We start from the raw sequence: 12,741 nt of genomic DNA on the forward strand, positions 1-12,741 counted from the left end.
TTACATTAGGGAGTGGGTCTCTGTTGTGTCTGCTGGAGAAACAGTTGTAGCAGTGAGTTCTAGTCAATTATTAATACATTAATCATTTAGCAGATGTACAGGAGCAATTATGGTTAAGTGCCTTGCTCAAGGGCACATATACAGATTTTTCACCTGGTCAGCTCGGGGATTCAAACCAGCGATCTTTCGGTTATTGTCCTAACACTCTTAACCGCTGTGGGTAAAGAATTAACAGTCTTCACTGATAAATATTCGGTTATCACGTTTTATATTTCGTTTACTGTCAGATGTCTGCATGCATAATAGAAAACATAACTAATCGTACGAAATATTAAATCATTATCCTATTATCCATTATATACATTTATAGAAATGTATTATGGTTTCAATAGTCTAAAAGTTTCCATTCTATTTTGTTAGTTTTCCCTCATCTATTACTGATAAGAGAACAAATTCTATGGAGAGAACTTTCAGGGGATTTGTTTTACCGGTCCACAGTGGGGATTTTAGCATGTAAATGTTGGTGGGACAAAGCATAATTTACTGCCTTTAACAAAAACATAGTTGAGACGCCAGATTTTTATTTTAACTAGGCAAGTCAGTTAAAAAAAAACGTATTTACAATGACGGCCTAGGAACAGTGGGTTAAATACCTTGTTCAGGGGCAGAATGACAGATTTGTACCTTGTCAGCTCAGGGATTCAATTCACCAACCTTTTGGTTACTGGCCCAATGCACTAACCACTAGGCTACCTGCCACTTGCTTAAATTAATGTTGTTTCTACTGACAATTGAGATGTACAAACTATGGCATAAGGGGATGACGAGTGGATAAGAGGGCATCAGTAATTTTGATTAAGACATTAATGAGCGAGCTAGAATGAACATAGTCAATATGATGTGCAGACAATTTTTAAATGTACAGCGAACATGGCCCGTTCTTACAGTATTCTCCCTGTACACAAAATCAGAACCATAAGATAAATAAATAGGGCATACAGTGGCAAGGACAAAGTAAGTGAACCTTTTGGAATTACCTGGATTTCTGCATAATTTGGTCATAAAATTTGATCTGATCTTCATCTGTCACAACAATAGACAAACAGTCTGCTTAAACTAATAACACAAACAATTATATGTTTTCATGTCTTTATTGACACACCGTGATCGAGGACGTCCCCCCAACTGACTATGTACATACCCCAACCAGAAGCCATGGATTACAGGCACCATTCGCACTGAGCTAAAGGGTAGAGCTGCCACTTTCAAGGTGCGGGACTCTAACCCGGAAGCTTACAAGAAATAATGCGATATGCCCTGCGACGAACCATCAAACAGGCTGAGCATCAATACAGGGCTAAGATTGAATCATACTACATAGGCTCCGACGTTCATTTTATGTGGCAGGGCTTGCAAACTATTACAGACTACAAGTGAAGCACAGCCGCGAGCTGTCCAGTGACATGAGCCTACCAGACTAGCTAAATCACTTCTATGCTCGCATGAGAGCATCAGCTGTTCCGCTATCGTAGCCGACGTAAGACCTTTAAACAGGTCTACATACACAAGGCTGCGGGGCTAGACGGATTTCCAGGACGTGTGCCCCGGGCATGTGCTGACCAACTGGCAGGTGTCTTCACTGACATTTTTAACATGTCACTGATTGAGTCTGTAATACCAACATGTTTCAAGCAGACCACCATAGTCCCTGTGCCCAAGAACACAAATGCAACCTGCCTAAATGACTACAGACCTGTAGCACTCACATGAAGTGCTTTGAAAGGCTAGTAATGGCTCACATCAACACCATTATCCCAGAAACCCTAGACCCACTTCAATTTGCATACCGCCCAAACAAATCCACAGATGATGCAATCTCTATTGCACTGCACACTCCACACTTTCCAACCTGGACAAAAGGAACACGTGAGAATGCTATTCATTGACTACAGCTCAGCGTTCAACACCATAGTACCCTCAATGCTCATCACTAAGCTAAGGATCCTGGGACTAAACACCTCCCTCTGCAACTGGATCCTGGACTTCCTGATGGGCCACGCCCAGGTGGTGAGGGTAGGTAGCAACACATCTGCCACGCTGATCCTCAACACTAGAGCTCCCCAGGGGTGCGTGCTCAGTCCCTTCCTGTACTCCCTGTTCAGCCACGACTGCATGGCAAGGCACGACTCCAACACCATTAAGTTTGCAGACGACACAACACTGGTAGGCCTGATCAACGACGAGACAGCCTATAGGGAGGAGGTCAGAGACCTGGCCGGGTGGTGCCAGAATAACAACCTATCCCTCAACGTAACCAAGACTAAGGAGATGATTGTGGACTACAGGAAAAGGAGTACCGAGCACGCCCCCATTCTCATCGACGGGGCTGTAGTGGAGCAGGTTGAGAGCTTCAAGTTCCTTGGTGTCCACATCAACAACAAACTAGAATGGTCCAAACACACCAAGACAGTCGTGAAGAGGGCACGACAAAGCCTATTCCCCCTCAGGAAACTAAAAAGATTTGGCATGGGTCCTGAGATCCTCAAAAGGTTCTACAGCTGCAACATCGAGAGCATCCTGACTGGTTGCATCACTGCCTCGTACGGCAATTGCTTGACCTCCGACCGAAAGGCACTACAGAGGGTAGTGCGTATGGCCCAGTACATCACTGGGGCTAAGCTGCCTGCCATCCAGGACCGCTACACCAGGTGGTGTCAGAGGAGGGCCCTAAAAATTGTCAAAGACCCCAGCCACCCCAGTCATAGACTGTTCTCTCTTTTATCGCATGGCAAGCGGTACCGGAGTGCCAAGTCTAGGACAAAAAGGTTTCTCAACAGTTTTTACCCCCAAGCCATAAGACTCCTGAACAGGTAATCAAAAGGTTACCTGGACTATTTGTATTGTGTGCCCCCCCCCCCCCCCCAACCGCTCTTTTACGCTGTTGCTACTCTCTGTTTATCATATATGCATAGTCACTTTAACTATACATTCATGTACATACTACCTCAATTGGGCCGACCAACCAGTGCTCCCGCACATTGGCTAACCGGGCTATCTGCATTGTGTCCCGCCACCCACCACCCGCCAACCCCTCTTTTACTGCTACTGCTACTCTCTGATCATCATATATGCATAGTCGCTTTAACCATATCTACATGTACATACTACCTCAATCAGCCTGACGAACCGGTGTCGGCATGTAGCCTCGCAACTTTTATAGCCTCGCTACTGTACAGTCGTGGCCAAAAGTTTTGAGTGACACAAATATTAATTTCCACAAAGTTTGCTGCTTCAGTGTCTAGATATTTTTGTCAGATGTTACTATGGAACACTGAATTATAATTACAAGCATTTCATAAGTGTCAAATGCTTTTATTGACAATTACATGAAGTTGATGCAAAGAGTCAATATTTGCCGTGTTGACCCTTCTTTTTCAAGACATCTGAAATCCGCCCTGGCATGCTGTCAATTAACTTCTGGCCCACATCCTGACTGATGGCAGCCCATTCTTGCATAATCAATGCTTGGAGTTTATCAGAATTTGTGGGTTTTTGTTTGTCCACCCGGCTCTTGAGCCACTTAGTTATCACGTTTGCCTTATGGCAAGGTGCTCCATCATGCTGGAAAAGGCATTGTTCGTCACCAAACTTGATGTTTTTTCTGGAGAGAAGTGGCTTCTTTGCTGCCCTTCTTGACACCAGGCCATCCTCCAAAAGTCTTTGCCTCACTGTGCGTGCAGATGCACTCACACCTGCCTGCTGTCATTCTTGAGCAAGCTCTGTACTGGTGGTGCCCCGATCCCGCAGCTGAATCAACTTTAGGAGACGGTCCTGGCACTTTCTGGACTCTCATGGGCGCCCTGAAGCCTTCTTCACAACAATTGAACCGCTCTCCTTGAAGTTCTTGACGATCCGATAAATGGTTGATTTAGGTGCAATCTTACTGGCAGCAATATCCTTGCCTGTGAAGCCCTTTTTGTGCAAAGCAATGATAAAGGCATGTGTTTCCTTGCAGTTAACCATGGTTGACAGAGGAAGAACAATGATTCCAAGCACCATCTCTCCTTTTGAAGCTTCCAGTCTGTTATTCGAACTCAATCAGCTTGACAGAGTGATCTCCAGCCTTGTCCTCATCAACACTCACACCTGTGTTAACGAGAGAATCACTGACATGATGTCAGCTGGTCCTTTTGTGGCAGGGCTGAAATGCGGTGGAAATGTTTTTGGGGGGTTCAGTTCATTTGCATGGCAAAGAGGGACTTTGCAATTAATTGCAATTCATCTGATCACTTTTCATAACATTCTGGAGTATATGCAAATTGCCATCATACAAACTGAGGCAGCAGTCTTTGTGGAAATTAATATTTGTGTCAATTGTCAAAACTTTCGGCCACGACTGTATATAGCCTCGCTACTGTTATTTTTCACTGTCTTTTTACTGTGGTTTTATTTCTTTACTTACCTATTATTCACCTAATACCTTTTTTGCACTATTGGTTAGTTCTTACAGTAAGTAAGAATTTCACTGTAAGGTTGTATTCGGCGCACGTGACAAATAAACTTTGATTTGATCCGCTCTCGAGATCATGCCACAGCATTTTAAATCAGGTTGAGGTCAGGACTCTGACTAGGCCACTCCAGAAGGTGTATTTTCTTCTGTTGAATCCATTCTGTTGTTGATTTACTTCTGTGTTTTGGGTCGTTGTCCTGTTGCATCACCCAACTTCTGTTGAGGTTCAATTGGCGGACAGATAGCCTTACATTCTCCTGCAAAATGTCTTGATAAACTTAAATTTTTCTGTCGATGATAGCAAGCTGTCCAGGCCCTGAGTCAGCAAAGCAGCCCCAAACCATGATGCTCCCTCCACCATACTTTACAGTTGGGATGAGGTTCTGATGTTGGTGTGCTGTGCCTTTTTTCTCGCCACATATCGTGTTGTGTGTTCCTTCCAAACAACTCAACTTTAGTTTAATCTGTCCACAGAATATTTTGCCAGAAGCGCTGTGGAACATTCAGGTACTCTTTTGCGAACTTCAGACGTGCAGCAATGTTTTTTTGGACAGCAGTGGCTTCTTCCGTGGTGTCCTCCCATGAACACCATTCTTGTTTCGTGTTTTATGTACCATAGACTCGTCAACAGTGATGTTAGCATGTTCCAGTGATTTTTGGAAGTCTTTAGCTGACACTAGGATTCTTCTTAACCTCATTGAGCATTCTGCACTGTGCTCTTGCAGTCATCTTTTCAGGACTGCCACTCCTATGGAGAGTAGCAACAGTGGTGAACTTTCTCCATTTATAGACAATTTGTCTTACCATGGACTGTTCGACGCATGATTCACACCAGGCAATGCTTCTTGTGAATAGCAAACGCAAATTTTGTGAGTGTTTTTTATAGGGCACGGCAGCTCAAACCAACATCTCCAATCTCGTCTCATTGATTGGACTCCAGGTTAGCTGACTTCTGACTCCAATTAGCTTTTGGAAAGTCATTAGCCTAGTGGTTCACGTACTTTTTCCAACCTACACTGTGAATGTTTAAATGATGTATTCAATATAGACAAGAAAAATACAATAATTTGTGTGTTATTAGTTTAAGCACACAGTGTTTGTCTATTGTTACTAAGATGAAGAATAGATCGAATTTTATGACAAATTTCTGCAGAAATTCAGGTAATTCCAAAGGGTTCACATACTTTTTCTTGCCACTGTATAAGCAGACAATGAAAGCTCTTACAATATTAAATTATTACATTTCTCTAAAACAGGCTTTAGGCTACATGTTCACCACCAAGTCAGAACAGTAGGCCAAGTTATGAGGACGAAAGGGACCACATGGAAACTAACAGCTTACTACACAATATACACTTATGTATACTGTAGCTAAGAAGGTAATACTATCTCCCTGGCATATTACATAATTTATGCAGCAACATACAATATATTTTTGGACTCACCTTGTTGTGCTGTGCTCATTTGAACGGGAAAGTGGCGAGGTGGTCCTTGTGGGAAAATTATGTCATCAAACTTTATCATAAAAATCTGTAATTCTCTGGATATATGGCTCATTCTTGGGCTGCGGTAATATTTAAAAATATATAAATTATTTTTTTACAAGAATAAATACATTTTCTGAACACCCCACAACATTAAGTACATATTAAACCTTCAAGAAAACATATTTTCCCACCTCGGGCATATTGTCAATTTTTGTCTGATATGGACACCATTTATCTTCAACCCCATCACAGACAATATGGAAGTTGTCTGAATATTATTATAAAATATATTTGTTATAAAATCAACATTTACCTAATGCTCATGTGTCCCCCAAACCAATTCAATTATTATAAATATAACATTTATGTAAAATCTCAGAATTTTGTTGTATTAAACCCTGAAATTGACGTGTCAGTGGTCTCATCATTTCAGAATTTTAACATAAATCTAATCTTGGGATTGTCTTTAACATTTCAGACTGAGCTCAGAAAACATTAAATTTATATTAATTCATCTTTTCCATTTTATTTAACAAATATTGTCATGTGACAGGGTTGAGACTAGGGTGACAGGGTTTAATACTGTAACTGGGTTGAAGAGACACATTGGTTTCAATATAAACTAGTTTACTATCAAAATCCCTCCAAGATTTACCCCAAAACATTGCATTTCATTGTATGCAACCATGTAATAAGGACATTAGATATATTTAGAATAATCTGGGTTTTATTAACCAAACTGCAGTAAATATCAAACCTATAAAAACACATCAGGCATTAGGGTAATTAATAACATTCAACAGGTTTCATCAGAAAAGTTCAACGTGTCATCAAACTGTAGGAACATTTTCCAAGGGCATTTAGAATGCTAGAACAGCTGTAACTACAGCACTAGTGTCAGCATCCTTCTTCTCAGGAGCACCATATTCATTCATTCATGGTTTTCTTCCTGAGAGTCTGGCCCACACATCTCTCTCAACCTCTACGTGGCGGGATGTCACACTCTGTGGGGGTGGAATCATCTCAAGGACTTCATCAAACTGATACCAGTGGATGTCGTCTCGAGAAGGCCAGAAAAATCTGTTTGGTCCTACACAATGCATACATTTCATTTGTACACTCATTTCATCCGTGTCGAGGATGATCGAGAGACGATAACAGAGTCGGTGCAGCCAGCTGGTTTCTTCACGCATCGCGCCGACAGAAACAAACATCTTTCTGGTAAGAAGAGGGGCGGGGGTGTATGCCTTATGATTAACGAGACGTGGTGGGATCATAACAACATACAGGAACTCAAGTCATTCTGTTCACCTGATTTAGAATTCCTCACAATCAAATGTCGACGGCATTATCTACCAAGGAAATTCTCTTTGATTATAATCACAGCCGTATATATTCCCCCCCAAGCAGACACATCGATGGCCCTGAACGAACTTTATCTGACTTTATGTAAACTGGATACCACACACCCTGAGGCTGCATTCATCGTAGCTGGGGATTTTAACAAGGCTAATCTGAAAACAAAATTCCCTAAATTCTATCAGCATATCGATTGTGCTACCAGGGCTGGTAAAACCTTGGATCATTGTTATACTAACTTCCGCGACGCATATAAGGCCCTCCCCCACTCTCCTTTCGGAAAAGCTGACCACGACTCCATTTTGTTGCTTCCAGCCTACAAACAGAAACTAAAACAGCAAGCTCCCGCGCTCAGGTCTGTTCAACGCTGGTCCGACCAATCTGATTCCACGCTTCAAGACTGCTTCGATCACGTGGATTGGGGTATGTTCCGCATTGCGTCCAACAACAACATTGACGAATACGCTGATTCGGTGAGCGAGTTCATTAGAAAGTGCATTGACGATGTCGTACCCACAGCAACGATTAAAACATTCCCAAACCAGAAACCGTGGATTGATGGCAGCATTTGCGTGAAACTGAAAGCGCGAACCACTGCTATTAACCAGGGCAAGGTGACCGGAAACATGACCGAATACAAACAGTGTAGCTATTCCCTCCGCAAGGCAATCAAACAAGCTAAGCGTCAGTATAGAGACAAAGTAGAGTCGCAATTCAACAGCTTAGACACAAGAGGTATGTGGCAGGGTCTACAGTCAATCACGGATTACAAAAAGAAAACTAGCCCCGTCGCGGACCAGGATGTCTTGCTCCCAGACAGACTAAATAACTTTTTTGCTCGCTTTGAGGACAATACAGTGCCACTGACACGGCCCGCTACCAAAACCTGTGGGCTCTCCTTCACTGCAGCCGAGGTGAGTAAAACATTTAAACGTGTTAACCCTCGCAAGGCTGCAGGCCCAGACGGCATCCCCAGCTGCATCCTCAGAGCATGCGCAGCTGCACAGCTGGCAGCATGCACAGCTGGCTGGTGTGTTTACGGACATATTCAATCAATCCTTATCCCAGTCTGCTGTTCCCACATGCTTCAAGAGGGCCACCATTGTTCCTGTTCCCAAGAAAGCTAAGGTAACTGAGCTAAACGACTACCGCCCCGTAGCACTCACTTCCGTCATCATGAAGTGCTTTGAGAGACTAGTCAAGGACCATATCACCTCCACCCTACCTGACACCCTACACCCACTCCAATTTGCTTACCGACCCAATAAGTCCACAGATGACGCAATCGCAACCACACTGCACACTGCCCTAAACCATCTGGACAAGAGGAATACCTATGTGAGAATGCTGTTCATCGACTACAGCTCATTTAACACCATAGTACCCTCCAAACTCGTCATCAAGCTCGAGACCCTGGGTCTCGACCCCGCCCTGTGCAACTGGGTCCTGGACTTCCTGACGGGCCGCCCCCAGGTGGTGAGGGTAGGTAACAACATCTCCACCCCGCTGATCCTCAACACTGGGGCCCCACAAGGGTGCGTTCTGAGCCCTCTCCTGTACTCCCTGTTCACCCACGACTGTGTGGCCATGCACGCCTCCAACTCAATCATCAAGTTTGCGTACGACACTACAGTGGTAGGCTTGATTACCAACAACGACGAGACGGCCTACAGGGAGGAGGTGAGGGTCCTCGGAGTGTGGTGTCAGGAAAATAACCTCACACTCAACGTCAACAAAACAAAGGAGATGATTGTGGACTTTGGAAACAGCAGAGGGAGCACCCCTCTATCCACATCGACGGGACAGTAGTGGAGAAGGTGGAAAGTTTTAAGTTCCTCGGTGTACACATCATGGACAAACTGAATTGGTCCACCCACACAGACAGTGTTGTGAAGAAGGCGCAGCAGCGCCTCTTCAACCTCAGGAGGCTGAAGAAATTTGGCTTGTCACCAAAAGCACTCACAAACTTCTACAGATGCACAATCGAGAGCATCCTGTCGGGCTGTATCACCGCCTGGTATGGCAACTGCTCCGCCCACAATCGTAAGGCTCTCCAGAGGGTAGTGAGGTCTGCACAACGCATCACCGTGGGCAAACTACCTGCCCTCCAGGACACCTACACCACCCGATGTCACAGGAAGGCCATAAAGATCATCAAGGACAACAACCACCTGAGCCACTGCCTGTTCACCCCGCTATCATCCAGAAGGCGAGGTCAGTACAGGTGCATCAAAGCAGAGACCGAGAGACTGAAAAACAGCTTCTATCTCAAGGCCATCAGACTGTTAAACAGCCACCACTAACATTTAGTGGCCGCTGCCAACATACTGACTCAACTCCAGCCACTTTAATAATGGGAATTGATGGAAATTATGTAAAAATGTATCACTAGCCACTTTAAACAATGCCACTTAATATAATGTTTACATAGCCTACATTACTCATCTCATATGTATATGTATATACTGTACTCTATCATCTACTGCATCTTGCCATCTTTATGTAATACATGTATCACTAGCCACTTTAAACTATGCCACTTTATGTTTACATACCCTACATTACTCATCTCATATGTATAGACTGTACACTATACCATCTACTGCATCTTGCCTATGTCGTTCTGTACCATCACTCATTCATATATCTTTATGTACATATTCTTTATCCCTTTACACTTGTGTGTATAAGGTAGTAGTTGTGGAATTGTTAGGTTAGATTACTTGTTGGTTATTACTGCATTGTCGGAACTAGAAGCACAAGCATTTCGCTACACTCGCATTAACATCTGCTAACCATGTGTATGTGACAAATAAAATTAGATTTGATTTGATGCCTGGATAAAGGTCATCATCATATTCCAGTACACACCACTGCCCAAGAAGACCTGCATTCCCCCACTGGATTTTGTCCACAGGTTGTGGATTTTCCTCATTGGCTGGCTGTTCTGGAGCAGCCAGGACCTTCTGCCTGAAACTGAGGTGATGTGTGTTAAAGCATGTACAGTTTAGGTCTGTCTTTGTTGAACAAATGCAGCTGGCATCATGAGACGTCAGCTCACCAGGAGCAAGGCTGATGTCCTGGTGTATTGTCATGGTGGAGGGTACCGCTTTTATCGGGCTTGGCATCATCTCCATTGCACGTTTGACATCGGCACTCTTCACAAAGAACAGCTTCACTGACGTGTTTATCTCATGGGGGGCTTAGTAAAGCTCCTGTGCATCACTGAGATCACAACCCTTAGCTACCAACCTGTCCTTCGTTCTCTTCAACATTCCTCCCACACCATCAGGAGCCCCTTTTCCATGGCTTGACTTAAAAAAGTACCAGTTCCTCAGTGCTCTTTTACTCTCCTTGCTTCTTTTCTACGCTGTTCTCCACTGTTTACACTTCTGACGCTGGTCTCTCTCACTTAAATCACTGATCTTTTTATTTTTCTCCTGCCTCAACATTTCTTTTCCATCTCTAATGTTTTTTCTCAAGGTATTGTTCCCTTTTTTCTGGGTCAGCATTTTGATGTGCTCGACACTGCTTTTGTCTTTCTGCTGCTGATGTGGGTACCATCATTAACTAGATGTTTCAATGGATAACGTTAAATCAAAGATTCTTAGAATATATACATGTATACACTATAATCCTTGAGTCATTTGGGATCTAGAGCGAACAACTGAAGTTAAGAGCCTTGCCCAACTCTTCTACCACTAGGCGACCTGCCTTAAAATATATTTTTTGTTCACATGGAACACATTACAGAATGTTTCATAAGTGAATATAAACAATATATAATATATTGAATAATTCATTTGTTTAGATGCAATATTCTGAAATCAAGTAAATAACTCAAGCCTCTGCTCATCGTGGTGAAGGACAGGAGACCACATGGTGTTCATGAAATTAATAGATTGTATATTTTTATGGGGTGCATGAAATTAATAGATTGTATATTTTTATGGGTTAAAGTATAATTTTGATAAGTTTTCCATCTTTATTTCATGTAATGTGGTTGAGTTGGTCAGCTCAACAATCCCCACCTGACTTAAAAAATAAATAAAAAATACAGATATAAACAAATGTGATTACTTGCCTGTTTCAGTTGAAAATTGTTGAATGATGTCACTTCCTGTTATTAATGCACATAAGGGTGGACTGACCATTTTTTGGGGAGGAGTTTGGTTGGTATGACTGGGTTGAGTATAGACTGAGGGACAAAGCTAAATTGTGTGATTTTAATCAATAATCATTTATTTGAGAAAAATACTTTCTCAAAAAAAGAACACTAATATATGTTTGCATTAATGGTAAAACGTATTAATTATGTGCACATTTTAATATTAATTTCCCAAGTTAAAATTAAGTGAAACGCCTGGGGGACATGACATAATTCTTAGTGTCATTTAACACCTCTTAACACCTCCTGATGAAGACCACTTGTCTGTCGAAACGTTGGTTATTAGGTTATTGCCACGGATGAATAGGAGTGGAAGGTAGGAGTCAGGTGCAGAGAGCAGAGGGTTCAAGAAAAATAGGCACTTTTATTCTGGCACAAACGGTCATGCCCAAACACAGGGTGGAAAACACTGACCAACCCAAAACACAGGGTAAAAACGGTCCGGAGCACAAAACCACAGCCAACACTAAACGTGAACACAAAATAATCCCGCACAAATTAGAGCGGGCCTAACAAGCTTAAATAGGCTAGAAAATCAAGAAAACACAAATAGGAACAGGTGCAACTAATAAAACTAAACTAACAGAAAAGGAAAAGGGGATCGGTGGGGGCTAGTAGGCCGGTGACGCCGACCGCCGAGCACCGCCCGAACAGGCAGGGGAGCCAACTTCGGCGGGAGTCGTGACAGTTATTCAATTATTGCATCTGAGCTCCTAGAGTCTCATTTTCTTTTTCAAGTGTTCTACTCCGCTAACCAGCACTTCGCCTAAACAGATGTGTGTTTATTTCTACTCCAGAATCATGTGATTTGACTCATTTTATCTGTGGCCAATGACCTTGAGCCTGCTTGGATGGGCACTTCTAATGTAACTCTATGGTAGCACCCAAGGGGCTTTAAATATTCAAACTCTCCCCGTAGACTTTGCGGTGTTGTAGTGTACCCATGAGTGACATAACACTGAGGCAATCATAGCGCAACTAGAGAACATTACCAAGCCCTATGCACTGTATTTTCCACTGGCTGCCCCACCACCACAGAAAGCACAGAGCTAGGCTGAAAAAACACCTGCATTTTGGAGCTGCCTTGCTCAAGGAAGCAAAAAGAGACCATGTTTGTATGTGGCTTTATTACCTCAAAGATTTTTTTGTGGACTGTTTGCCAAATGATATGTGATGCGTATTAATGCCAAAATAACATCCAAAACAGTCACAAAAAC

This window comes from Salvelinus fontinalis, chromosome 11 (genome assembly GCF_029448725.1).
Source record: "Salvelinus fontinalis isolate EN_2023a chromosome 11, ASM2944872v1, whole genome shotgun sequence".
NCBI lineage: Eukaryota > Metazoa > Chordata > Actinopteri > Salmoniformes > Salmonidae > Salvelinus > Salvelinus fontinalis.